Genomic DNA, 25,691 nt, shown 5'->3' with positions numbered 1-25,691 from the left:
GTAACTCTTGAAAATAATAACCTTTTTATCCCCTTCAGTAGCAATCACCTCCCATTTCATATAAGATTTGGTCAAAAACCAAAAGAGGAGAGAATGGCTGGGGACAGAGCATTAATAGAGGGTAATACTGATCATTGCTATGGCATAGCATTGATCAGTGTCTGCCATCAATGTAATACATTTTATAGTCCCCTAATGGGGGCTATAACATTGCAAAAAAAAAAAAAAAAAAAGTTAGATGATTTAACCCCTTCCCCAATAAAAGTTTGAATCGCCCCTTTTCCCATTTAAAAAAAAACAAAAAAACCTGTGTCAATAAATATAAAATATAAACATATGTGGCATTGCCGCGTGCTTAAGTGTCTTAACTATAAAAATATATTGTTAATTAAACCGTATGGTCAATGTCGTACATGTGAAAAAAAATTCCAAAGTACAAAATAGCGTATTTTTGGTCACTTTTTATACAAAAAAAAAAAAAAATGAATAAAAAGCGATCAAAAAGTCTGAACAAAACAAAAATGGTAGCGATAAAAACTTCAGATCATGGCGCAAAAAATTAGCCAAAAGGACATTTTGAAATGTATTTATTTTCCTGCATGTAGTTATGATTTTTTCCAGAAGACAAAATCAAATGTAAGTAGGGTATCATTTTAATTGTTTGAACCTACAGAATAAAGAGAAAAAATGCACTGCATAGAAACGAAAGCCCCCAGAATTTACAAAATGGTGTTTTTTTTATTTTTTTTATAAAAATTTGTTGCACAATGAATTTTTTGGGGGTTTTGCCATAGATTTTTGGGTAAAATTACTGATGTCATTACAAAGTAGAATTAATGGCGCGAAAAAATAAATATGAGTCTGCAGGAGCAAAATTGAAAGGGTTATGATTTTTAACCAGTTCAGGACGCAGGGCGTATGCATACGTCCTTAAGGACTCGGGATGCAGGGCGTAGGGCTTATGGATACGCCCGTGGGAATTCCGGCCCCCACTGCTAGCTGGTTGGGGACCGGACCGGGATGCCTGCTGAAATCATTCAGCAGGCATCCCGGCACATCACCGAGGGGGGTCCTGAGACCACCTATGTCGGCGATCGCAGGAAACCGCATGTCAAATCAGAAATGCGATTTTCTGCTACTCTGCGCTGATCGGGTCTCTGGTGACTCGATCGCCCGGAAAATAGGGATGATCGGAGCTGTCAGTGACAGCCCCGATCATCCTGAGGGATAGGAGCGAGGTTGCAGTGCTGCAGCCTCCTCCTATCCCCTGCCATTAGTCAGAACTGAGTTGAAGACAAGGGGGGGATGCCTGGATGTTGGGCAGAACCGGGGGAGAAGATGGCGGCTAGTACCTGCAAAGAAGATGCCGTGGGGACCGCCGATTGTCGGTGACATCAGCGGAGATCAGCAGCGCAGGTAGGGAGGAGACGACGTAGAGCATCAAGGAAGGTGGCAGCAAAGCGATCTTTACTGCTGCATTCCTAGTGGTTGCGAAACTGCAACTCCCAGCATGCCCAGACAGCCAAAGGCTGTCTAGGCATGCTGGGAGTTGTAGTTTTGCAACATCTGGAGGGTCACAGTTTGGAGACCACTATTACAGTGGTGCCCAAACGGTAGCCCTCAAGATGTTGCAAAACTACAATTCTGAGCATGCCTAGACTGCCCAGGCATGCTGGGAGTTGTAGTTCTGTAACATCTATCCCTTCAGATTTTGCAATTTTCATGAAAATTTTGAAAATTGCTGCTATACTTTGAAGCCCTCTAATGTTTTCAAAAAGTTAAAATATGTCCATTTTATGATGCCAACATAAAGTGGACATATTTGTGGACGTGGACGTATTTGTGAATCAATATAAAATGTATTTGGAATATCCATTTTCCAAGTTTCAAAGTTAGAAAAAAGCTAAATTTTGGATGCAAGTAACGACGAAAATTTACCACTAAAATAAAGTAGAATGTGTCACGAAAATATGTCTCAGAATCAGAATAATCTGTAAAAGCATCTTAGAGTTAATGCTTAAAGTGGCAGTGGTCAGAAATGCAAAAAATGGCTCCGTCCTTAAGGTGAAAAGGAGTTGCGTCCTTAAGGGGTTAAAAGGTGAGGGAAAAAACTAAAGTGCAAAAACAGAAAAACCCTGAGTCCTTAAAGGGGTACTCCGGCACTAACATCTTATCCCATATCCAAAGGATAGGGGATAAGATGCCTGACTGCGGGGGTCCCACCGCACCCAGTTAGAATCAGCCCCCAGAGAGTGCTCGCTCCGGGTGTAATTACTAGCGATCACAGGGACGGAGCATAGTGACGCCCCGGCTCCGCCCCCTCAATGCAAGCCTATGGTGGGGGCGTGACAGCTGTCACGCCCCCTCCATAGGCTTGCATTGAGGGGGCGGAGCATGACTTCACACGGGGGCGGAGCGGTGACGTCACTATGCTCAGTCTCTGTGATCGCCAGTAATCAGACCCGGAGCGAGCACGCTCTGGGGGCTGATTCTAACGGGGTGTGGCGTGGAAGATCGCTGGGGGTCCCCAGTGGCGGGACCCCCGCAGTCAGGCATCTTATCCCCTATCCTTTGGATAGGGGATAAGATGTCTTCGCGCCGGAGTACCCCTTTAAGGGGTTAAACATAAATAGGCACTCGATACAAACCGTGCATACAACCAAAGTGCAGTTAACCTGACTTCTATTTAATGATTAGTCTTTATGTTTAACTCAAAAGTACATGAAAGACTAAATCTTGACAAAATGTAAAAGGCAGCTGCTTTAAAGGGCATCTGTCAGCTACAACCTATCTCATTACATAATTTATACTCTTGGCCAATCTCATTCACAGGTGCTCAGCAATATATAATGTCACATGGACTTGCAAGTTAGCTGCCAACATGTAGAGGAAGTTGCTAAATTGTGTATTCCAAAAGGGACACTGGATGTCCTGATCAACATTTTCTCCTTGCCTCGTGTTCGGTTCGATTCCTGTTCTTGATTAAGAATGACGGACACCAATTTTGTGAATATCAATGTGAATTTATGTGCTGAACAGTATTTAAGTGCCTCTAAGTGGTTGTGTTGCATTTTATCAATAGCCCTAACAAAGCGATTTAATTGGTTAACTAAATGGCTAAAAATTTCCACCAAGAAAAAGCTGGTCAGAAAATTTTCCCAACTTGTAAATCTGTGACTACCCATAGTAAATAGAGTGGAATCCTGAAAGTCGGAAACAACATTTCACACTAGTAAATGAGGGCAGATATGTTTGGTTCATCTTGAAATTTGGGGGTTTTCTAGACTGGAGCTGAGAAATCCTTTCAATAAAACTTCTAATTGTCATAGTGACATGTCAAAATTTGTGATCAGTGGAGTTCTAGATGCCAAGCTAGTAATTTGCAGCTCTTTCTAGCAATCTATTCCTACTCAGATACTGAAAGCCTTCTCTAAACATAAACCTATACACAGATAGCTGTAAATCAGTGAGTAGGACCAGCTACAAGACGTCTTAGTCCTGAAGGAGCAGAGGAGTACAAGAATACATTACTATTTGTTCTAGAACCTTTTCATAAAAATGTAAATCTGCTCAGCTCCTCCTGTTCTAGAATATGATGCCTTATCAGATTGACTTTTTGATGTGTGTTCTTTCCCTTTAAGAAAACACTTCAGCTGAAGAGGAGATCACTTTCGATTGCATATTAAAGCAGTTTACAGATGTCCAAAGTTTCCTATTCAATCAGATGATCGAGCCAATATTCTCGATAGACCTCACATTCTGCATCATTGGTGGTCTAGAAAGATCTCACAGATACCAATTTTAAACGCAGCCTTTGCTTCTTTAGAACACATTGCAAGCAGAAACTCAAGCCACTAGGCCCTTATTGCAACTTAGCTAAATGGTTGACAAAGTAAGGAAACACAGTTTCTTGGCAAGTCCGCGTCATCTCTCAAACGCATGTCAAACAACGTTTTCTTTTAATGAGCAACCATCAATTCATCACATACCTTCCACATTGCTCACTGGTATAAATAGACTAGCAGACTATATTTTGTAAAGTCTTTACATAAACCAGCAGGTTTACTTTGCAATTGCGCCAGCAAACAATGTGGGTGAGTCAAGCCTATGTTAAGCAGAATTTCAGCATATAGGAGACTGTGGATTAGGTGATATTTGCACATTAAACATACTGGTTTAGACTACCTGATAATCATACCATAACGTAAACAAGAATGGAGGAAAGGTTTTTTGGGCACTTCCCTAAACTGGTTATTGTTTCAGGGAATAAAGTTATGGTGAGATTTCAATGAAAATTATACCGTGTTTCTCCAAAATAAGCCAGGGTCTTATATTAATTTTAGTCCCAAAAAACACACCAGGGCTTATTTTCAGGGTAGGGCTTATTTATGGGGGGCTGCAGGAGTGTGGAGGATGGGGGGCTGTAACAGTGTGGAGGATGGGGGGCTGTAACAGTGTGGAGGATGCCGCACCCCCCCCCCCCATCTTCCACACTGCTACAGCCCCCCATCCTCCACACTGCTACAGCCCCCCCCTCCCATCCTCCACACTGCTACAGCCCCCCATCCACCCCTTCCCCCGTCATCCTCCACACTCCTACAGTGCCCCCCACCCCTCTGCAATAATAAGGGGGTCTGCGGGCATTACTGGTGGCCACGGTCTGGATCGTGGTCCGCCAGTTGATTACCCCTGGCCTAGGTCTTATTTTGGGGGTAGGGCTTATATTGCAGCCCACCCTGAAAATACTGCTAGGGCTTACTTTCAGGGTAGGGTTTATTTTCGGGAAAACATGTAGATCTGCATGTAGAAATGCCAAAATAGAGGCACCCTGGGGGTTTATTCACACAACACAATTTCTCCGGACAGAAATTCCATCTGTAGAGGGCACCGGCAGAACATTTGGCATTATAGACTGCAATGCATTTCTGAGCTGATTCTGACAGAAAAACGAACATGTTTATTCTTTCAGCAGTGTGTGCAGTCTGGAATTTCCAAGGTGGAACGTCCACCGTGGAAATTTCATAGTGTGAATGCTGCAGCAGAATCCCACTGAAAACAATGGAAGGCTGCTGCATTGTAATTTCCGCAGCAGAACATGGAGCAGATTTCAGATCCGAAAATATGTAGTGGGAAAGGGCCCTAAAAATAAGCAAACAAACGATCATGTCATAGGGCAACTTTGTCATACTGCCTTCATAACTACACTGATATAGTGATTACTAATATTGATCCAGCTACCACAAAAGCAAAAATAAGGGGTTGTCCAGGAGTTTAAAAAGCATAGGTACCAGGAAAAATAGAAAGTGTATTTAGCAAGTTGACAAAACAGATCAGAACTTAAAGGAGTAGTCCAGTCTAAAAAATATATATATAAAAAGCCCCTTCTAAAGCATTAGTGTACTCCTGGCTCTCCTATAGGGATGCATGGAGGGGGCGTGGACAACACCGCTTTATTCATGTAGAGAGGCAGGCAGGAGTAAGCACCCAGTTTTTCTAAAATTATCTCCATTTATGACCTCTATGGAGACAGCATGTACTTGCTGAAGTTTGTGCACACCCACCATTAAGGAAGTTATTCAAACACAAGGCTAAGTGCCTGGATTTTGAACATATCCCCAAATATCTAAGTCATCGCAAGACAAAAAGATCAATATGTGAGAAACTAGGTGGCTTTCAGGCTGCGACCAACTCAGAATAATACTTTAGAGGAAAAGTTCTTTTTATTGCCTGCCTTCATACAGCAACAATTTACCAACATTCCTTCAAGTCCCAGCAGCTTTGCAGCTTTCAGACTTTAATCTGCAAGCCAAGCTCTGGCATGTAGCCATCTGGAGAATGGATGAATCAGCAAAATGAATTGGCTGTCAACTAGTGTCCTCTGCAGTTTCCAACTTAACAGTCTGGAATAAAAAAAATAAAAAAGAAAGAAAAGAGCGTATTGTCGTCGGACGTTCTCTTATTTAATAAAGCTTCAACATGAAATCATGCAAAATAATGCCAGTAGTGGAGGCTGAAAAAAAAAGAATTAAAATATAAGATAAGCACCAGGGTCCCACCAGTGAATGCTAAAACCACAATAAGGATTGACTGGATTACTGGAAATAAAGTATACGGCTGGAACAAGACCAACTTAAAGCAAATCTGTCACCAGTGTCACCGGCACTAACCTGTTGGTACCGACAGGTAGTGCAGGTGACACTGATGACAAAGGTGCTCACCTTGTCACAGTCCATGGCGGGGATCTCCTGTAATCTTCTCCGGTATCTTCGATCCGGGCACCGGCTTGGGGCATGGGCAGTGTTCATGACGTAACAGCTGCTGTTCCCAGGACCTGGGAACAAGCAGGGAGCAGCAGCGGTGAAGTCACTAAGCTTCGCCCATGCCCGAAGCCGGTGCCCGGAGCAAAAGACAATTACAGGAGATCCCCGCCATGGACCAGGACAAGGCGAGTAGTGTTGTCATCAGTGTCACCTGCACTACCCGTCGGTACTGACAGGTTAGTGCAGGTGACACTGGTGACAGATTTCCTTTAAGCTGGGACAGTCATGAGTTTAAAACTAAGTTCTGTTTGTTTTAAAAGGGGGGCAGATGGACATTCGTATGTATTAGGTCTCCAAAGTAACTGCATGGGTAACCCATTTTGAGACCAATATTAAACTTACTAAGTGTACCTGTTCAATCTGAAGGATTTTAAAAACCTGTGAGTGACAAGGTGATTTTTGGACTCTCACAGTTGTTATTGAGCCCGAGAGCCCCTCCATTGCCCACGACTAATTCTCATTCTCTTCATTTAAGTTGGTGGGACTAGAGCTGGGCTGTTTGCCCTACTCCTCTCTGCTATGCCTTATGACAGTTAATGCTATAGAAAGTTTACTTGGCAGAACATGCTGCCACTGTGCTGACTTTGCAAGGTAATATGAGCAGAAAGGATCACACCAGGTTCACAAAAGCAGCCCTTGTCTAAGCAACAAACTGCTGATAATGATGAATAATAGGGCTGGCGGTGGGGAGTGTTTACTATTTACACAACATAACTTCTCCCTGAGCACAGTTAGGTAGAAAAATATTTCTCAAGAATACCCCTCTAACAGGATACAGGTATGCCATTACGCACTCTCTTGTCAAAGCCCAATTCTCTAATAAGTCTAACTGAATATCTCAAAAGGATACTAGCCACTAGACTTTTAGTTGTGGTGTGAAAACTTAGTATTGCATCTTGTATGTACTAGGTAAAGACACAACTATCTTAAACACTTAAAAGGTAGGGATGTCCCGATACCATTTTATTTTTTTTAAGACCGAGTACCGATACTTTAATTCTAGTACTCGCTGATACCAAGTACAAGTACTTTTATTTTAAAGGGAATCTGACACCAGGGTGACCCGGTTTCTGGTGCTGCTTACCGTATGATATGTGGGTTCCTTGTTGTGTACAATAGAGGCGGCTGCTGTAGTACGAGACAAAATTTCTCTCTTCTCCATTGGACAGAACAGGGGAATTTGCATTGGACAGAACAGGGGAATTTGCATTGGCAGCGAGAACGATGGTTCCGGAGCGATTGCGCTGACGTTCACATGGTGAGCAGTGGTAGAAGCCGGGTCACCTGCACTATCTACATATAAATTCAAGTTAGTGCAGGTGACTCTGCTGTAAGATTGCCTTTAATACTAGGTAGTATCCCCTTTTAGGTAGTATAGATAGTTGCAGACATTAGTAGCAGCCCCCTGTAGACCACAGCCCCCCTTGTAGACAGCGCCCCCGTGTCCCACTTGTAGACAACGGGCCTCTCCTTGTAGACAGGGAGCAGGGTCCCCCTTGTAGACAGCAGGACCCCCCCACCTTATAGACAGCAGCCACCCCTTTATAGTCAGCAGCCCCCCCCCCCCCTTTATAGACAGCTCACCTGCAGCTGTCCACAGGTGTTGACGCTCCGCTGTCCCGTTCTCCCGATCGAATCATTGCGTACTATGGAGGAGCAGGTGACATACACGTCACTCTGCTTCCTCCATAGCGTTACACTGGGCACAGGGGAGAAGGAGTGACATGTATGTCACATGCTTCTTCATGGAACGTCATGATGCGATCAGGAGAACGGGACAGTGGAGATCGGGACAGCGGAGATCGGGACAGCAGCAGGTATCGGACATGGTATCGGGGACATTAAACGAGTCCCCGATACCATGCAAATGCAGAGTATCGGCCCCGATACCGATACTAGTATCGGGACACCCCTACTTAAAGGGGTTATCCACCATATGGTGATTTTAGACCTGCCAGACAGTAATTGACATGCTTAGGAAGGCTCTGTACTGGTCTTTGGGCTAAATGGCTATGTTGTGAGATTACCATAACGCTAAGGCTATCTTTTTGTGAACAGGGTACTTCCTGTGGGATTTCATTCTCAAACTACACATCCCATAGTTCCATGCTAGTAACTTTGAGGTAAATTTCCTTCCTCTCACACATCAGCCACCCCACCCACTTAAACACAAATGAGTTGCATTCCATTCAAAAGACCAGTGTTTTCTAACTAGGGTGCCTTAAGCTGTTGCAAAATGATCTCTCTCCCACCCAGCGGTCGCTCCACCCATTGAAGCAGACAGGCTCCCTATCATCACCTGACTAGTGGTCACATCTCAACGCACTGCAACCTGGGAAAACCAGTGACCTGAGTAATTTTGTATGCAGTTAAAAATAAATATTGGGGTAAAAATCACAGAAGAATTGCGAGACCACCATCACACAGGTAAATACACTATATTATGAACTTCACTAACTTTACAGCCCCTGTAGCATAGTAAAATATAAAAAAATCCTGGAATACCCCTTTAACAGCAAACCCACATTCCTCTAAGGCATGATTCTCACGCTGTGGCAGATGCATGTGCCTGAGCGCATTCACACTTAGCCACAAGCAGTTCCCAAGTAAATAATGGCAATCTACACAGCCTCTGGTCACTGCACGTGGTGCCACCCCTTCCGGATGATGCAGCTGCAGTGTGAGAACCCTGCCTAAGGGTACATTGACACAGGCCGGTTTGGAGCATGTTTCCACCACTGAGGGTGATCCGAGCAGGTTACATTGACCTCAATGGTGTCTGCTGTGGATTTTTCACAGCGAAAAATCTGCGGCGAAACAACCTGGAGTGGGTAACATACTCGTAACCCGCCATGTCAGAAAGGCAGGCAGAACAGTGCTGTAAACCTTAGCAGCTATTTTCCAGGTGAAAGCACAATTTTGAAAACTTTTAGCACACAAAATTGCAGCATTTCATCAACTGTCAACATATGACTACCCCACACCTCCAATTTTAAGCATGCCTGCATATGTCTACAAAAGGATATTATAGTTTTTCCACACCATGTGTAAAGTGCAAAATGGTGTTCACAAAACTACTATATTCAGCACAAAAAAACATGACATCAATGCAACATATCTATATAATTGGTTCACTAGTAATGTTAAGTCACATTAAGCTAAAAAATTCATGCACACACAATTGCATGCAACTATATATCCCTTCAGCATGTATAAACCTGAAATAAAAAAAGGTAATCAGCTGCGCGCTGTAAGCAGAGAAAAGCAGTTTGACCCAAAGAAGAGCGGACAACAGGCTCCACCTCTCCAACTGTTGCCTCACTGCTAGACCAAATTATAAAACTGTTTTAAGTATAAATATATATATATATATATATATATATATATATATATATATATATATATATTGATAAAGGTATGCCAAGAAAATGCTTGTGAAGCCCTAGTACACTGTGTGCAGCTTCACAAGAATATACATGGTGACGCTTTAAATGGACACTGTCAGATTCAAAAACTTTTCATATGTTGTAAAGCATGTATAACCAATAGGTTTTGAAATTTCTTTCATTAGAAAATTTTCTGTATTTCATACTAAAAAAGCCAGTCAAACTGCCCCCCCCCCCCCCCCCCGCCTGCTAGGACACATACTAGTCCTGCTGTGTCCATGTGTCATCACCTACGTCATGGATATCATGATTGACAGCTGGGCTCATAGCTGGAGGAAAAACCCTCCCACTGTTAGCTTGTGTCCCGCTACTGTCAGTGACAACATGCTGGGAGTTGTAGTTTACCTAATGCTAGGGGAGATGTGAGCAGACATCATACTGAGGGAGGGGGCGGAGACCTGCACAGTGAGGCCACATCCCTCCCTTTAATAGGAATTCAGACTAGTGAGCTAAATTAAAAGTGTAATAAAAAATAAAATAAAGGTGCTAGACACAAGAATTAGATGTACATGGTCAGGATTAGGTACTGAGTGATCGATCCAACAAATTTTTTTTTTTTCTTTTTTAATATGACTGGTACGCTTTAAGCAAAAAGCTACAGACAGTCTTACTAAAGTCAATTTCATTTTTCAGCTTGCAGTGATAACGTATTATAAAGTGCAAAATTCGCAATAAGGACAAAATGTACACCATCCCAGACCTTATGTACAAAATTGGCTGTGGAAAGCATTTTTAAAATGTTGCCACAGGGTAAAAAGTTGCAAAAAAAAAGTAAGGGGTGCGGGGGATTGATTGGCTTGGGTTTTGGGATGAGTCAAACTAGAGCTCTGACGGGATTTATTTTATACACATTTATTGGCAAATTTATCAAACCCCATGCAATATTATGAGAAACATGTCACATGTAAGCAAAACGAAAGCAAAAAAATAAATTACTTAAACACAGTAAGGGTGCATTCCCACCTGGCGTATTTTGCTGCTGCGCATTTTCCTACCTATTGATTTCAATGGGAAAATAAAATACGCAGCAGCAAATACACCAGGTGGGAACGTACCCTAATGATAAATCTTCCCCATTCTGCCTGCAATAAAATTTATGGGCCAAGTTCTTACTCTAGCTCTGGTAATTTAATTCAAAATGTAACAGTGCCCCCGCCTATGAAACATCATTTATAGTATTTGCCATCTCATTCCTGCACAGCAGCTAAAACAAAAAACTGAACTTACCTCCACTGTTCCCCGAATTTGAGGTTCCCAGGCATTGCAAACAAGTAGTATCTGGACTTGTCTCACTTACAGAAAGCAAGTTATACATGCAAACCGAATTTCTTAATCTATCAGCAATGTTACTGTTCCATCAGGTTTTCGCAGAAGGATTAAACGTTACTGAAAGTGCACAAGTGACCCAAGGATGACCAGATATCCCATGGCTAGTGAGTTTTCATTGATTATTCATTGGAACCCTATACTCATTACAATGAAGACAATCGAGAAAATGCTACAATAAACATACTTTTATCCTACTTCAATCTCATTAGAACATGACTAGTTAAACCACAAATTGCTTAGAAACGGCTTTTTACTTTGTCAGTAGTGGCAGTAATTTTTATAGATGGCAGCTACTTAGTTGTACAATGACCAACATTAAGCTGTAGGCATTAATTATCATGACGCTACAAAGAATACAGCAATTTAATCGAGGAACTCCTGATGTTGTTTATGTTGAAATAAACTATCTAAAACTATATATTGTGGCAGTTTGGTCCATGGCCAAGACATGGCTGGAGGGAGACGGGAAGCAAGCCAAATTTTTCACTCATATTGCTCTTGTACTATCACACCTGTGCACCTAACAAAGTGACTCATCCGTTCCTATGAGCCGAGGAGTGGTAACGCCGCTCCCTCCCAGTCTATTAACTCATTATAATGGAAATACTATCCTTGGGGATGGGTTATATACCAATATGTATTATAATAAAGAACCAAGTTAATAGATGAACAAGTAGACTTTATCTTCCCATAATAGATTATTAAACCTAGACTAAAATGCTAGCCTCATGCACACAGCTGTTAAAGCTTAGGTAAGCTGTAATAAGGCCATCTTCCTATTGATTTGGGCTTCTCACACACCCCTTTAAATCTTTCCATTTTAATAGTGAGGCATACAACGTTTTTAGTTTGTCAGATTGTGGAACACAATCAGATACTGAATGTACGGAGTTTATCTTCATATGAAGAATAGCCATAGATATCTATGGCACCTGACACACTCTTTAGAGCCTTCATGCACCAAGCTCAGTAGTGTACATGGATGCTAAGGCTACAATGATAGGGCTCCATATTATCACTACTAGCCATGGTAAAAATACAAGGATTTGCAATTTTTCATAAAGGAATATTTGGAAGTCACACTTAGGTGGGATGGGGTTGGGGTGACCAATTTCAAATTTAAGTTTTTATGTTAACCATATCTGAAACCTAGGAAAAAACATCCCCTAAAAGTCTTATTTTACTATCTAGATTTTAACATAATCCTGAAATTTTCCAGTTTCCATTCTGGCCACTAGGCCTAAAACTAAAGTTGAGACTTCCTGTTCTGTAAAGATATTTTCCAGCAATGCCCTTCTTAGTAACACCAATACACCATTCACAACAGTACTCAGCCTCCCCCTCCCTGTGGATTGACCACTGAAAAAGTCACAGAAAAAGCCCAGCAACAACATTTCCAATTCATGTTAATGTGATATTGTCTATTGTTGACTATGGTCCGTGTGGCTTATCTTTCATTCTTGTGCAGCTATTGGCATGAAATAGTTCGGGGCGAATGACTTTTTTTGTACCAATTTTATATTTTTTTTTTCCCCTCAATGCAAAGTGAAACAACGTTCTAAACAGTTGTCATTAGAAATGTCCTACTATTCATCTGCTTCTCAGATAAAGACTGCTCTGTCAGTTTTAGAAATAGCACCAGGAAGGAGGGGTAAGCTACACATCAGCTCATTGAGGTAGATTTCTCAAAACCTGTGCAAATGAAATGTTGTCCACTTGCCCATAGCAACCAGATTGCTTCTTACATTTTTCACAGGCATTCCTAAAAATGAAAGAAGTGATCTGATTGATTGCTATGGGCAACTCAGCAACTTTTCCTCTGGACAGGTTTTGATAAATCTCCCCCAAAGAGTGGGCAGCAATTGAGAAATCATGGAGGACAGCTTACACTGGCTAAAGAAACAGAAGAGAGCACATAAAAGGTAGTTTCCATGGTAGAAACATAAAAGCTGTTGACAATAATGAGAAAATACAGCTCAAACAGCAAGGTGCAGAGGCAAATTATGCCATAATAAACACCAAGCAAGAATAAAGAAAATTGCTTTCAATGTGTCAATAGCCTTTAATACTTTCCAACTGAAATACACATTGATAGTGCTAGGTTTTACTATTCAGAGTGGTGCAATACAAACCTAATATAAAGCATAATCAATCAAAAAATAAAAAATAAACTCCCAGGAAGGTCATAAGACGAAATGTACAACTCATTTGTTGTCTACCCAATTGAAATGAAAGCAACATCCAATGAATCATGTATAGGATGACAATATACTTCCATGTGCAAAGGTACCCAGTGTCATGCTTTCTAAACTATTTCAAAGAAATATTCTATACACGATGCACAGACATTCAAAATCTTCAAAGACACTTTGTAAAAGGACATTTTCCCCATGACTTCACATCTGTATATTTAAGACAAAAGGTAGAAATGCATCAGAAAAAATTAGAATGTAATAATTAGTTATTAATCTTAGGGTGCACATTTATACACACACAGGATCTGCTGCAGATTTGAAATAGTAAAAATATGCAAATCTTACAAGGTGATTTTTATTTATTATTGAATGCCTTGGTAAATTAGCAACTATAGCAGCTATAGCTACTGAAGAAAAGGCCCGCGGCCTTGAAACGCATCTAGCCCATTATCTGCACCTTATCCATAAGTGTATATCACTTCAAATAGACTGTATCTGCCATATTCCAATTGCAACAGCTGGATGCCCGCGATTCTGGGACCACTGCTGCACGCGCGCTGTTAGCACCTTATTCATACGTGCAATCCGCACCACCTGTTACCTGCATCCTCTCACAGCCCCGGTCGGCAGAGTTACTCCTGGACATCATCCTCCCCAAGGCCGGACGCCTCCTGTGCCAGCCCAGGACACTCGGACCCCCGGAGATTCAGCCATTCACCCAGCATACCACCCAGACGGGCATTGATATCCAGAGTGCCGGACTCAGCCGTGCCAGCCCGGACCTGAGGACTCCAAAGGAGGGTGAGTGGTGCTGTGCACCGAGACTTGACATCTTCATCGCTGACAGTGTTTGCCACATTGTCTGCATTACCTGTCCATGAATTTCCTATTGTAGCTATTGTCGCTACACTCACTACCATATACCGTTACTCCGGACACACCCAAACTAATTGTGACTTTTCATTCTGGACATTTCTTGTGGATTTTTCATTGAAACATCCCTATGAATTATATGGACTGAGAACGTTTTCTCCTGATATATGCAGCAGATATTTAATTAATGAATTTTCTTTGGTGCTACTTACCCATCATATTTATTTCATTTTAATCCTACTATATTCTGTATTTTTTATTATATCTATTTTTTACCCAGTATATTCCATTCGCCTTTAGCAAGGGCCCTGCTAGGCGATTGGTCATATATATCCTTTTTATATAATAAAGACCATTTCTTGGATCCCATCTTCACTAGTCTTTTCCTTTTTCTCTCCCCTGTGCTTTTGAGGACTGGTTCACAAATATTTTATATTTATAATTTCTACATATGACAGAAAGGTGTCAGAACACACCAGAACATCGCACCTTGTTGCATATAGGGCTAGGTAGCGTGGACATGCTGACCCCTGTCTACCACTATAAGCCCCTACAATAGACACAGCACCAGAACTTGAACATGGAGCAATGGAAGAAAGTGGCCTAGTCTGATGATTCACATTCTCTAGGGAAAAGAGAATAATGCAAGTCAGCAAAGAGTGTGCAATGGAGGCAGGAGCTGGCTTGCCAAGCTTCTTTGCCTCTGTCCTGTATGCTGCGTTATGCTCACCCATCTTAAAGGGAACCAATCAGATGTTACCCTATAACACGCTTGGCAAAGCGTTATATAGGGTCAAATCTTTATCCTCCCCATCCCCGGGGGACGCTCCTGCCCCCAGGGATGGTGAGGATATGAACTTATAAACTAATCTCCGCCGCGGCCGTAAGTAGTTCCCTGGGTGGGGAGCTCCTCTCACCTACTCCCGTTCTTCGGCTGGCAGCGACACCCCCTCCGCTTGATTGACTGGCTGCATCATCGCTCTGCTCACTGAACAGACGGAGCATAGGGATGATGCAGCACTTCAATCAAACAGAGGGGGCGGCACTGCCCTATATACCCTAGATTTGTATAGTTTCCGTCATATTTTACTAAAAAAAAATTTGAAAAAGTTCAGAATGGTTTTTTTTAATTGCCATTTTCTGACCCCTGTAGCCCCCTCATTACAAGGCTGTATGAGGGCTCTAACTCTTTAATCTCAACTTATCTGGGATATCATAAAAATTGCAATTCTGTGGTTTGGTATATTTCTTTTTTTTACATTTACGTAATTCATGGGATACATAATGTTATATTTTAATAGTTCGTACAATTATGCAAGCAACGATACCAAATGTTTATTTTTATTACGTTTACATGTCTTTATATAGGAACGGCATGTCCCGGGCATCGGGCGATAGGAATTCCACATCCCTGAGACTGCCAGATTCCCGTAAATGTTGTCACCCCTGTAGTTTTTCTAGAAAATGAAGTATTTCTCACAGCAAAAGGATTGCAGTAACACATGTTTTGCTATACACATGTTTATTCCCTTTGTGTGCATTGGAACTAAACAAAAAAAGGATGACAAAGCAAATTGGACATAATGTCACACCAAACTATAAAAATGGTCTGGACAAAATTATTGGCACCCTTTCAAAATTGTGGAAAAATAAGATTGTTTCAAGCATGTGATGCTCCTTTAAACTCACCTGGAGCAAGTAACAGGTGTGGGCAATATAAAAAACACACCTGAAAACAGATAAAAAGAGAAGTTCACTTAGTCTTTGCATTGTGTGTCTGTCACTAAGCATGGACAACAGAAAGTGGAGAAGAGAACTGTCTGAAGACTTGAGAATCCAAATTGTGGAAAAATATCAACAATCTCAAGGTTGCAAGTTCCATCTCCAGAGATCTGGATTTGCCTTTCTCCACATTGCACAACATTAATCAAGAAGTTTGCAACCCATGGCACTGTAGCTAATCTCCCTGAGTGAGGACGGAAGAGAAAAAGTGATGAAAGGTGTCAACGCAGCATAGTCCAGATGGTGGATAAGCAGCCCCAAACAAGTTCCAAAGATATTCAAGCTGTCCTGCAGGCTCAGGGAGCATCAGTGTCAGCGAGAACTATCCGTCAACATTTAAATGAAACGGTATGGCAGGAGACCTAGGACCACCCCACTGCTGACACAGACAAAGCATTTTGCCAAAATGAACTTGAGTAAGTCAAAATCCTTTGGGAAAACATCTTGTGGACAGATTAGACCAAGAGTGAGCTTTTTGGTAAAGCACTTCATTCTATGGTTTACCGAAAACAGTACCAACAGTACAAATAAAATAACAGTACCTACAGCGAAATATGGTGGAGGTTCAATTATGTTTTGGGGTTGTTTTGCTGCCTCTAGCACTGGGTGCCTTGAATGTGTGCAAGGCATCATGAAATCTGAGGATTACCAACGGATTTTGGGTCACACTGTACAGCCCGGTGTCAGAAAGCTGGGTTTGCGTCCGAGATTTTGGGTCTTGCAGAAGGGCAATGACCCCAAACAAACATCAAAAAGAACGCAGAAATGAATGGCAACAAAACGCTGGAGAGTTCTGAAGTGGCCAGCAATGAGTCCAGATCTAAATCCCATTGAACACCTGTGGAGAGATCTTGAAATTGTTGTTGGGAAAAGGCACCCTTCCAATAAGAGAGACCTGGAGCAGTTTGCAAACAAAGAGTGGTCCAACATTCCGAGAGGTGTAAGAAGCTTATTGATGTTTATAAGAAGATAGATTTCAGGTATTTTTTCCAAAGGGTGTGCAACCATATACAAAAAGTTAAGGGTGCCAGAAATTTTGTCCAGCCCAGAGTTTGGTGCGACATTATGTAAAATTTGCTTTTTTTTTCCTCCTTTTTTGGTTTAGTTCCAATATACACAAAGGGAATAAAATAGCACCATTATTGCTGAATTTTTACCAAAATTTTGGCAGAAGTGCAGCATGTAAACGTCAACTAAGAAGGGTCGAGTGATCAGCCGACCAAAAAAAAAAAAATAAAAAAATAATATTCAGGTGTTAAAATCACAGCCGCACACTCAGTTTACACAGGAAATGTGCGTGACGATACTAGAGGGCCACACGAATAATCCAGTCATTGTTCATGTGACCCATCCTGCAGTTGGCTGAGCTGTGTAAAGCTGCATTAAATATTCCCTTATCAGCTAAATTGGTGCTTGTTTTCGGGATGTGTCAGTCCAAGTAAAAGGGCAATTTGGAATGAACCTACATGGACACACATACCAAGAAAAGATCCAAATTACAGTGTCTTTGAGTAATAACTCCTCACACATGGTGCCCTTTAGAAGAACAAATGCAGCGTAATATCATCCAAACAGACAAGACATTTTTGGATGCAAAACATTCAACTTAACCAACAAAAACTTATCACCTATTGGCCCTCATTTACTATTCTAAACCAGACTTCTTTTGTCGGGTTTTTTTGGCAAATCTTTGTTTGCGCCATGTCGCAGACATCGTGCGCCAGTCTGCGACACGATGCAACATTTTTTCCCGTCGGACCCGATGTGGATTCTCCCAAACCCGAAAAAGGGGCGTAACCCGACATTTCTGAGCTTTCCCACGTATTTATAAAGGTTTCCAACCCGAATTTGTTGAATTGTTGTGGATTTTTTCCCGACAACTCAGAGGAGTTGGAAACCAAAACCTACAAAACCCAGTGCGACAAACAGGATGCGACATAATAATAAATACCAGGGGGAAAATGCAGTCGGGTAAGAAAGCAAGATAGACTTACAACCCGATTTCCTAAGTAAATGAGGGCCATTGTGACTAACCTTTAAAATGATCAAAAAAATTAAAACAGCACGTAACATTCAAATTAGTCTGTGGTTCCCGTTTTCTGCACAGAAGCACCAAACCTGGCATATTAAACATAGGGCCAAACCAGTTTTGCAATTTCTGCGTAAGCAGAGATGTAGTTTTTCCGCCAAACCATAAGCCAGTAGGCTGCCACACTCTATTGGTGCCACTAGATGGCCTGTCTCCAGTTCTTAGGCAAAGTCTTGCTTATACAGACCCCACATTATCACCCCTTCTAATGATTTAACGTCACAGACTTCACTGGTTAGGAGTAGATGGAGTTTCTGGCATTAACAATTCACACAAGGTGCATCGCAACTAATAAATGCTAATGTGGTCATGTTATAACCAGCAACTTAATTAAACATTAATTTGCCTTGGTCGCAATGCAACCATAAAACCCTAGCCCAACACATTTCTATTTCTGTATATCATCAGGGGTGGGAGAATCTAAGATTCCCTATGGCTGCCTTACTGAAGCCCTGAGTAGAATGGAGGCAGCTGTTTATTGAGGCCTGTATTCTCTTAATGTAATGCTGCAGGAGGAAGAGGAGAGCAGCTGGATTACCAGGTGTTCTCCACCAGTAGAATTTGCCAGGTCTTTCATGATCTTTACCAGTCTTTGGACTAAAGAACTTGTTTCACCACATGAAGCTAGTTAGGCGCTGTGGTTGCCCCAGTGATACAAAGAAAATGCTATTACTTATGACAGTGAAAACCCCTTTAACTTAGCCAGTGCATCAACAGATAAGACAGCATTCAGCTGATGGCTGTGCAGCACAGTGTTGAACATGACTCCTGTTGTGAAAGCAAGCAATTAAGATAATGACAATAATGGCTAGGTATACCACTCTCTAATACGCTGCTCAAAAAAAAAAAAAAAAAAAAAAGGGAACATTAAAATAACATCCTAGATCTGAATGAACTAATCGTATTAAATACTTTAGTCTTTACATATTTGAATGTGCGGACAAAAAAAAAAATCACTCAAAAATTATCAATTGAAATCAAATTCATCAACCCATGGAGGTCTGGATATGGAGTCACACTCTAAATCTAAGTGGAACACCACACTACAGGCTAATCCAACTTTGTTCTAATGTACTTAAAACAAGTCAAAATGAAGCTCAGTAGTGTGTGTGGCCTCCACGTGCCCATATGACCTCCCTACAATGCCTGGGCATGCTCCTGATAAGGTGATGAATGGTCTCCTGAGGATGTCCTCCCAGACCTGGACTAAAGCATCTGCCAACTCCTGGACAGTCTGTGGTGCAACATGGCGTTTGTGGATGGAGCGAGACATGATGTCCCAGATGTGCTCAATCGGATTCAAGTCTGGGGAACGGGTGGGCCAGTCCATAGCATCAATGCCTTCCTCTTGCAGGAAATGCTGACACACTCCAGCCACATAATGTCTAGCATTAGGAGGAACCCAGGGCCAACCGCACCAGCATATGGTCTCAAAAGGGGTCTGAGGATCTCATCTTGGTACCTTATGGCAGTCAGGCTACCTCTCACAAGCATATGGAGGGCTGTGCGGCCCCCCCACCCCAAAGAAATGCCAACCCACACCATTATTGACCCACTGCCAAACCGGTCATGCTGGAGGATGTTGCAGGCAGCAGAACATTCTCCACGTCGTTTCCAGACTCTGTCACATCTATCACATGTGCTCAGTGTGAACCTGCTTTCATCTGTGAAGAGCAAAGGGCGCCAGTGGAGAATTTGCCAATCTTGGTGTTCTCTGGCAAATGCCAAATGTCCTGCACGGTGTTGGGCTGTAAGCACAACCCCCACCTGTGTCTGTCGGGCCCTCATACCACTCTCATGCAATTTGTTTCTGACCGTTTGAGTGGACACATGCACATTTGTGGCCTGTTGGAGGTCATTTAGCAGGGCTCTGGCAGTGCTCCTCCTGCTCCTCCTTGCACAAAGGCAGAGGTAGTGGTCCTGCTGCTGGGTTGTTGCCCTCCTCCACGTCTCCTGGTAGCGCCCCCATGCTCTGGACAGTACGCTGACAGACAAAGCAAACCTTGCCACAGATCGCATTGATGTGCCATCGTGAATGACCTGCACTACCTGAGCCACTTGTGTGGGTTGTAGACGCCATCTCATGCTACCACTAGAGTGAAAGCACCGCCAGCATTCAAGTGACCAAAACATCAGCGAGTAAGCATAGGAGTGGTATATGGTCACCAACTGCAGAACCACTCCTTTATTGGGGGTGTCTTGCTAATTGTCTATAATTTCCACCTGTTGTCTGTTCCATTTGCACAACAGCATGTGAAATAGATTGTCAATCAGTGTTGCTTCCTGAGTGGACAGTGTGATTTCATAGAAGTGTGATTGACTTGGAGTTACATTGTGTTGTTTAAGTGTTCCCTTTATTTTTTTGAGCAGTGTATACCATGTATGCAATCTTGAAGAAGTGGAAGGAAAAGAAAGACTGACACAAATGTCACTGGAGCCTACGCCCTTATTCCTTGCACACCCATATACAAATTGTTATCTATACATTAAACTTTTCATAGTTCCCCCAATAAAGTTAAATATAGAAAGTTATAAATTAATTTAATTTGCTGCACACAGGCGGCTCTGTCATGTAGAACACCGACTGTACTCCCTAGAAATTACTTTCTACCAACATAGTATTTTTTTTATGTCAGGCATAAGCTTTTAGAACAGACTTCGGCAATTCCAAAAAATAAAGAGGATATTCAGACAGCTGCAAAATACAACATATAAGCCACATAGCAACAAAAAAATTATACAAAACACAACCGCACATTAATAACCTTGTTCATTAGTTTGGTCCGGCCCGTCTTCAGCCATTACAAAGCCATGGATGTTTTAGAGCCCTAAATAGTGGGAGGCTGTGTTCACACCACGTTTTTGCAATAGAGTTCCTGTATCAGGTTATTGATGAAAAACGGATTCCTCAAAATTGGACTAAACTGTATCAAAAAGGTGTGTACACATTTTTACCCATATACGGTTTATATCCAGTTGCATCAGTTTTTAAACTTTTTACTCCATTAACTTTTTACTCCATTATGAATAAAGTTTCACTTGTTTGATTGAAAAGCCCCCAAAAATTGCATGCATGCAGTGTAAAAAACCGGATGGTGCAAACCGGATGCAACCGTACACACATACGGTTCTGTGCGGTTGCCATCAACTCCCATGTTAAAAAAATAAAGAAAAAGACGTATACGGTTTCAATACGGTTTTCCACCTGGACAAAAAAACAGTGGTAGGCTACGGGGGAAAAAAAAAAAAAAAAGACAAAACCGTACAAGATGCAAAACGGACACAACCGGATGCATAGTTTGGCATACAGTTTTCAATGGAAAGTCAATTCATACAGTTTTCAAATTGAAAACGTATACGGGAACTGTATTGCAAAAATGTGGCGCGAACCCAGCCTGACCTAGTGTACTACCGAAGTTAAATTAAAGAACAGGCCTGCTAACACAAACAAAATATTACATATTCTTCCCACAGGGGTTGGGGTGTGGCCACCAAGAAAGGAGGTTGGCTGACGAAAAAGAGGCATGTCCTCGACCATTTAAAAAAAAAAAAAAAAAAAACACATTAATTACTACTTATCTCATAAAATCTGACGGATTTGACAAAATGTTGGAAAAGTGCAAAACGTAGGGAGAAATTAGTAAATGCAGTGGAAAAATACCCATCGGGGTACACCTCACAGAACACCATGCATGTGCATACAATTTGCTATGAACTCTTTTTTTTTTATTTTTTTTATTTTATTTTTTTTCCCCCCTGGCAATATAGCCGGTGTACTATAACCTAAATGACAACTATCATGGTAAAAAAAAAAAAACTATGATAAATTTTAGATCGTAGGGGGATCCCAGCATTCCTGTTTGGAGCCACGTGGATTTGGGGGGGGGGGGGTGGGTGTCAGAAGCGCTGCCCCCCCCCCCCCCCCCCCACCGCAATCTAAAATTTATTCCCTAGGGGATAAGCTTTTTTAACATGATACTTGTCCTTTAAGCATTTTCAATATTAATACCGTAAATGACTAAATATACACCAAGAAACACCCATGGGAATGCCTTTCAGACTGTAATCCTAGTATACAATTAAAAATAAACATTAAAACCATTCAGACGCACAATCGGAACAGCATTTTAAGCATGGTAGAGAAAGCTTTATTAGTAAGACAAAACACAAACAGGTTAACAAGCCATAATATTAAAGCAGGGACATAAACCCTTTGAGTAGCATTTGCCAAGAAAGGATGGAACATATTTCTTTCATTGGAATCAAACTTCGTTCTTAAATAAAAGGTCATCGAGCTTAAGTTGCACTTAATGAATTCACTGCATTCTCGGTGGGAGTCTGCTGTTGCCACAAGCACATTCATTATTTGATTATTGAACCAAAAAGACTAACTTTGCTATGGGAATAAAGATGTGTTTAGAGACCTGCCCTCATAAAAGAAGAATATGAATCATGAAGCTATTTGCTACAAATGCCTTTTAAAGAAAGTCTTACAAGTATTATTTGATGAACAGCAGAAGCCATTTGACATATTAAGTAGTCCTGGAATACGTTCCCATCTAAGGCATGTAAATAGAACTATGCACACTACCTACTATTGTGCTCTAACCAGATAAAATACTTTAAAACCCACTGGGCCATTTAGGGTTTAACTTTAAATAAAATGGATAAGGTATAAAATCCAAGAAATGGGACACTGGTCACAGGGGAATGATGAACAAATCTGTGGTAGACCAGGATAATGTAAATGGAACATGTCACAACCTACCCCCCTTCTAAATTTAAAACAAATTTCCCCAAAAATCTTGTACTATATATGTTTCCATATAAAAAGACTATAGAAAACAGAGGTACTATATGATCTTCTAGCATTTCTTTGTCATATTATGCTCTTAGCCTAGTATATCAGTGGAATCCATAAACTCAGGCCTCCAAAGAGTTCCAAATATAAAAACATTCCCTTAATGACCACTAAGATTTACATTGCTAGAAATGTAAAAACCCCAGACACAAAAATCAACAGAAGGCGCCAATTAAATGGTAGGGAATTACTTAGATTTAACGTAACACGAGTCTATGGAGATTCCCACAGCCAACCGGTAACTGCTTAGAGCTCCACGAGCCCTTACAACAATTTAGAATATCATAAAAGTTGGATTTCTTGTACATTTACAAGTTTTAAAAGGTAGCCTGGATCAGTTTTTTTTTCCGTAATTGCCTATCATTAAGAAGTTCTGGTTGAATAATGCCATCCTTCTAGAAGCTGCTAAAGGGCAAAGACTTTTCCATTTACTTGTGGTGCCCAGAGAGGGATCATTTCATTGCCATGGCTGCTACATTTTAAAAACATTAAAAGCATGGTTACAACCAACATGGCTGCCATTACAGTCACTACAAGGGCGGTTACCCAGCTTTCATGACGTCCTAAATAACTATTCCACCAAATTTTCCACTTAAAAGTACTTCCAAGTACCTCCTAGGCACAATTTTGAACAAGCACCTGTCACACCAGTCTCTCCCTGGAGTAAATTTCCTTTTCCGACTCCCAACAGCAGTGCTACATGGCCTACACAGGCTTCAGCTGGGACCTAGTAAATGGAACCATTCAGGTAAAAGCAGGCCATAGCCCGCGACTCGGACCTAAAGTTGGATTTGCAGCGAGTGCTTGGAGTGACAGCAAGTGTGAACATGCTATAGAACACCAGAGCTGCTGCATCTGCTATTAAGTTGAGTCTTACAATAATGTAAGTGTACTAGGCGCTCAGGTTCCTGTAGAAAGCATCCGATGTGCAGTTAAGTCTCTCCAGTTTTATATATCCGGGTGCTGACACATGGAACCGTTCAACAATATTCCCTGCCAATAAAAGGAGGACAGTTGCTGTCCATCTGGTGTATCTAAATCAGAGGCATAGCAGGAAGTCAAGTGGCAGCAAATTCAGCTTTCTGTCCAAGATAAATATGACGGAACTGACCACTTGACTTACACTTGCGAAACGATATCACAGGAAGTGACTGGAAGCATATTAGGTACATTAACCCCGATGCATCTGTCTCAGATACCTGAGCCAGACATGATGGAGTGAACCTCTTGACCAATTGCAGGTTGGAGAGCGACAGTGCCATTTTTGGTAGCTGCTATTCATTTTAAAATTTACAAACACCTTCATGTCTAGTTATTGAAAGTTGCTGGTCAGAAAAGATTTCAACAATTTTTGATTGTTTATTCTAGTACAGCTATTAAAAAGCTACTACTAATTTAGGTTACTTTACAAAACAATTCAACAGCACAGGTGCTATAATACTATATATACACACTTTAAAAAAATAAAACAGCAGGTCAATGCTGGAGGATATGCATGTTCATTTTGCCTTGTAGGCTTGTGAAAATAAATGGCTTAAGAGGGGTATTCTACAGGAAAAAAATATATTTTCAAAATAAACAGGTGCCAGTTATATATGTGTGTAAACTACTACAGTGGTCCCTCAAGTTACAATATTAATTGGTTCCAGGACGACCATTGTATGTTGAAACCATTGTATGTTGAGACCAGAACTCTATGGAAACCTGGTAATTGGTTCTGAAGCCACCAAAATGTCATTCAAAAATAGGAAAAAAGTGAGGATTAAACAAAAATAAGTAGATAAATAATATAGATAAAGCAAATCCTTACATATACAAGTAAGAAAGATCTGCTGGGAGCTGTAATCTCTGTTTAATTCAGTGTTTTCCAACCAGGGTGCCTCCAGCTGTTGTAAAACTACAACTCCCAGCATGCCCGGACAGCCTTTGGCTGTCCGGGCATGCTGGGAGTTGTAGTTTTGCAACAGCTGGAGGCACCCTTGTTGGGAAACACTAGTCTATGTAGAGGACAAGATCCTGTACAGTACACGAAATGTCCTTAAAAAAAAAAATAAAAAAAAAAAAAGTTAAATGGAGCCGCCCTCACCTGGTGTCCAAAGGAGCAGCTAACCGTGGCATAGGTTAAAAGTAGTACAGAACATCTCCCAGTACTGTAGGGGGCGCTACCAGACAGCCAGTCAGTGCGTGCACTTTAGGAATACAAGGGTTTTACCAGTGAATGCCCATTCTGATTGGTCAGTTCTTCCAGCCATTGACACATTTCACAGATCTGGACTGTCTGTACATTGTATGTTGAGTCTGGTTTCAAGTTACAATGGTCCAGAAAAGACCATTGTATGTTGAAACTATTGTTTGTTGAGGCCATTGTAAGTTGATGGATAACCGTATTTAAATCCCTCACACCTTTCCAGTGCATTCCCTTTCCAGCAAATCCTCATAGCACACCTCTCCTGCTCTAGACAGTTCCTATCACAGACAGAGGTGGCAGCAAGGGGGGAACATATGAGATTTAAAAGAACCACACAACCTCTTAAGGGGCATACAGCAGCTGATATGGATTGGAAAGATTGCATTTTTATTTTTCCAATTTAAGTAATTTAGAAATGTACAATAATTTTCTGGGGGATCAGGGAAGGAGACTGCATCATTATAGAGAATGTGAAGGGTCCCATTATCAGTAAGTGACTTATTACTATAGTCTGGCAGTAAATTATTAAAAGGTGGCCGATCCTTCTAATATGCCACAAGAACAAAATAGTTTCTTTTAAACTCATGTATCAAGTGATAATGCAAATG

At 41.5% G+C, this 25,691-nt stretch overlaps 1 protein-coding gene across 6 annotated transcripts in view; it reads right to left on the bottom strand.

The window, feature by feature from the left end:
- The window catches only part of PARN (poly(A)-specific ribonuclease), a 165,309-nt gene that overhangs the window by 12,359 nt on the left and 127,259 nt on the right, over window positions 1-25,691 (bottom strand). The gene's annotated exons all lie outside the window — the stretch shown is intronic.

This window comes from Hyla sarda, chromosome 8 (assembly GCF_029499605.1).
Source record: "Hyla sarda isolate aHylSar1 chromosome 8, aHylSar1.hap1, whole genome shotgun sequence".
Lineage (NCBI taxonomy): Eukaryota > Metazoa > Chordata > Amphibia > Anura > Hylidae > Hyla > Hyla sarda.
Note: the sequence above shows the minus strand (reverse complement) of the source record. Positions and strands in the feature narration are given on the sequence as shown.